This window comes from Syngnathoides biaculeatus, chromosome 9, assembly GCF_019802595.1.
Source record: "Syngnathoides biaculeatus isolate LvHL_M chromosome 9, ASM1980259v1, whole genome shotgun sequence".
Lineage (NCBI taxonomy): Eukaryota > Metazoa > Chordata > Actinopteri > Syngnathiformes > Syngnathidae > Syngnathoides > Syngnathoides biaculeatus.
The window spans coordinates 32608652-32613205 of NC_084648.1; the positions used below are offsets into that span (position 1 = coordinate 32608652).

Below are 4554 nucleotides of genomic sequence, written 5' to 3' on the forward strand. Positions count from 1 at the left end.
AAGACACAAAACTACTCGTCGATACGTTAATCGATCAGCACACACAGATAAGTATATATTTTCTTTATATATTATTTGGATTGAAGAGAATTTATTCATAGGTGTTATACTCCAGTTTGCTCAGGGGCCTTAAACGTCTGGGGAATATCCCCTAGGCCCAAAGTGCCCTTTAGCAAACAGAGTTCTGCTCTTGTCTTTTTTAAAAAAAACACAATTTTGTTTTTTGCACCCTTTCCTACCTTTTTACCATCTTTAAAACCCCTTTTTTTTGGCACCAAGGACTTTCTTAGCAAAGCAACCTCAAAACAATTTTTTTTGAGGCCTGCAGCGCTATAATCCCTTTGTGCTAAAAGTGAAGGCCCCAAACAAAACAACAACCCCCCCCCCCTTCTCTTCCTTTGTCTAAGTGGAGAAGGAGTGTCGGCCTTCTTTGTTTGCACTAATTTGTTTTGCAATCATTTTTATGGTATTTTTCCTAGTTCATTACTTTACTCCAAAGTAATTTTTTTACCATACATCTTCACTTATTTTTCTGCACTTTGCCTCTTTTCCTTTTTTTGGCAACCCACATCCTTTGGCATTTCTCTGGGGGACAAACTTTTTTCTCCCTCAGGTAAGTGTCTATTTCCCCCACCCGCACACATTGTCTCTCACAAAATAACAAGCTCCCACCAGGTTCTACACTGTAAAACAACCGTGATGACGCACCCGAACCGCGAGATGGGGTCCGGCCCACATGCGAACCAAAACCACGGGCATCGCCGCGACCACCACCACAGGGACACCGACGGAAATGGGCACAGGAGAATGGACCGCGCATTTCCTTCCCGTCCTGGGGGAAGGGGCGCTCGCCCTGGACACCAGAACGGGAAGGCTCAGTTCCCCTCACCTAACCCTAACCCTAACCCTAACCCTAACCCTAACCCTAACCCTAACCCTAACCCTACCCTACCCTAACCCTAACCCAAAACCCTAACCCTAACCCTAACCCTAACCCTAACCCTAACCCTAACGAAGGAGGAGTAACCCAATGGTGCCCATCCACAAGAAGAGTTCCACCCACTTTCCAAGCCATCCACAGCCCAAATTTGCAAAACAAATGAAACTGCAACTACGGGGAGATTTAAGAGCCCCAGCGAGCAGCTTGGACACAAACAGAAGTTCAACTCTGAACGCCTGAGGATCCACACGCACAAGACGCTGCTGCCGCTGGGAATTGTGTGCTATAGATTCTGAGAAGACACAAAACTACTCGTCGATACGTTAATCGATCAGCACACACAGATAAGTATATATTTTCCTTATATATTATTTGGATTTTAAGAGAACTTATTCATAGGTGTTATACTCCAGTTTGCTCAGGGGCCTTAAACGTCTGGGGAATATCCCCTAGGCCCAAAGTGCCCTTTAGCAAACAGAGTTCTGCTCTTGTCTTTTTTAAAAAAAACACAATTTTGTTTTTTGCACCCTTTCCTACCTTTTTTCCATCTTTAAAACCCCTTTTTTTTGGCACCAAGGACTTTTTCTTAGCAAAGCAACCTCAAAACAATTTTTTTTGAGGCCTGCAGCGCTATAATCCCTTTGTGCTAAAAGTGAAGGCCCCAAACAAAACAACAACCCCCCCCCCCTTTCTTCCTTTGTCTAAGTGGAGAAGGAGTGTCGGCCTTCTTTGTTTGCACTAATTTGTTTTGCAATCATTTTTATGGTATTTTTCCTAGTTCATTACTTTACTCCAAAGTAATTTTTTTACCATACATCTTCACTTATTTTTCTGCACTTTGCCTCTTTTCCTTTTTTTGGCAACCCACATCCTTTGGCATTTCTCTGGGGGACAAACTTTTTTCTCCCTCAGGAAGTGTCTATTTCCCCCACCCGCACACACTGTCTCTCACAAAATAACAAGCTCCCACCAGGTCTACACTGTAAAACAACCGTGATGACGCACCCGAACCGCGAGATGGGGTCCGGCCCACATGCGAACCAAAACCACGGGCATCGCCGCAACCACCACCACAGGGACACCGACGGAAATGGGCACAGGAGAATGGAACCGCGCATTTCCTTCCCGTCCTGGGGGAAGGGGCGCTCGCCCTGGACACCAGAACGGGAAGGCTCAGTTCCCCTCACCTAACCCTAACCCTAACCCTAACCGCTGATCCACAGGGCCGCCATACAACCATAGTAATAGTAGTTGACACAAATATGTGGGTGGCACCATGCGTGACGTCAAATGCTTGCGTGTTTGCGTGCGTGGGCCCGTAAATTCTTCAAGGCGGTGTAAAAGAAAGATGAGAAAGTTTTGTTTTTGTCAATTTGTTTGTTGGGGGTGAATTCCATATGTACACGGCAACATTTTGAAGTTACGAACGGCTGGAAGAATGGAAGAGAAGATAAGGCATGAAAAAGGAAAGGATGATGTGGGAAAGTGTGAAATTAAGAAAAGAGAGGGAGTATAACAATGGAAGAAAAGACAAAAGGATGAATGGCAAGAATGGTGCGAAAAAGATGAAAAGGAAGGAAAGGTCAGGCATGAATGGGAGTGATCAGCAGGATATGAACCCACAACCTCTGGATTACGAAAGCAACGCTCTAACCACTGACCCACGGTCAACACGGCTCATATTTGAGAAGGTTGACACACATGTGGGCGGGACCGTGCGTGACGTAGCATGCGTATTTGCGTGCGCGGGCATTGACAGAGCGATGAGAAAGTTTTCTTTTGTTGATTTGTTTGTTGGGGTTGACTTCCCGATGAACACGACAACATTTTGAAGTTACGAATGATGGATGATGGTGGATAAAAAGATGAGCTAAAAGTGCAGATAGCCATAGAGGCTAGCTAGGGTTAGCAGTCAACAGTTGGTCGGCTACGAAGCGTCGCCTCCTCCTCACCCGAAGTCTTTTCTCCAAAAAATAAAAATAATTAAAACAGCTCCAAAATCAACACTTTTGCTTGATTCCAGTTAGTTTGGAGCACTTTTGATAAAAGACGATTTCAATGAAAACTGAAATTAATAGGGAAGGGTTGGAGTTAAGGCCCTAGTGGGATTCGAACCCACAAACCCTGGCTCACTAAGCCAATGCCCTAACCGCTGAGCCACGGGGCCGCCATACAATCATAGTAATAGTAGTTGACACAAATACGTGGGTGGCACCATGCATGACGTCACGTGCTTGCGTGTTTGCGTGCGTGGGCCCGTAAATTCTTCAAGGCGGTGTAAAAGAAAGATGAGAAAGTTTTGTTTTTGTCAATTTGTTTGTTGGGGATGAGTTCGCGATGTACACGGCAACATTTTGAAGTTACGAACGGCTGGAAGAATGGAAGAGAAGATAAGGCATGAAAAAGGAAAGGATGATGTGAGAAAGTGTGAAATTAAGAAAAGAGAGGGATTACAACAATGGAAGAAAAGACAAAAGAATGAATGGCAAGAATGGTGCGAAAAGGAAGGAAAGGTCAGGCATGAATGGGAGTGATCAGCGGGATATGAACCCACAACCTCTGGATTACGAAAGCAACGCCCTAACCACTGACCCACGGTCAACACAGATCATACTTGAAAAGGTTGACACACATGTGGGCGGGACCGTGCGTGTCGTCACGTGCGTATTTGCATGCGCGGGCATTGACAGAGCGATGAGAAAGTTTTCTTTTGTTGATTTGTTTGTTGGGGTTGACTTCCCGATGAACACGACAACATTTTGAAGTTACGAACGTTCAAGCTAAAGTTATTATTATAAGTTTCACCGCGAAGTCCGCGGAAGTGGCAAATGTACACACACTTGAATTGAAGTTACCATAGTTTCTCCATTTGCTCTTCAAGCAACCCGGAAAGAGCAAACGAAGGATATCTTTCGCAATGCATGTCGGAAAATCCTGGAGACTCGAATTCCTCACTCGAAATCAAAGGGCGAAGTGGGCACGATAAAAAGAAGTGGAGAAGAAAAACCCGGATGAAAAGTGAAATGCGCAATTGTAATTTTGTTTTCGGAGAGGTTGTTTCTTTCTTTCTAGAAATGAAGATTAGTCAAGTAAAATAAGATCTTAAGAGTAGTTTTGAGAAAAAAAAGTTCAAGTGCTTTTTCTAAATGAAGATGAGAGTACTTTTGTTTGAGTGGTATCGAGTACTTTTGAAGAAATCAAAAGTTTGGAGCACTTTTGATAAAAGACGATTTCAATGAAAACAGAAGTTAATAGGGAAGAGAAGGGTCGGAGTTGAAGCCCTAGTGGGATTCGAACTCACAAACCCTGGCTCACTAGGACAATGCCCTAACCGCTGAGCCACAGGGGCACCATACCATCATAGGGATAGTAGTTGACACAAATATGCGGGTGGCACCATGCGTGATGTCACGTGCTTGCGTGTTTGCGTGCGTGGGCCTGTAAATTCTTCAAGGCGGTGTAAAAGAAAGATGAGAAAGTTTTTTTTTTGTCGAGTTGTTTGTTGGGGGTGAATTCCAGATGTACACGGCAACATTTTGAAGTTCCGAAGGTTAAAGTGGAGCAGAAAGGCTGAGACACAGGGACAGCACATTAGCTCAGTTGGTAGAGCGTTG

General features: G+C 44.5%; 1 non-coding gene across 1 annotated transcript; it reads right to left on the bottom strand.

Moving 5' to 3' along the window:
- Positions 1-3034: 3034 nt before the first annotated feature.
- Positions 3035-3107, bottom strand: trnat-agu (transfer RNA threonine (anticodon AGU)). The gene has a single exon. It is a non-coding gene; the product is annotated as a tRNA-Thr (tRNA).
- Positions 3108-4554: the final 1447 nt, after the last annotated feature.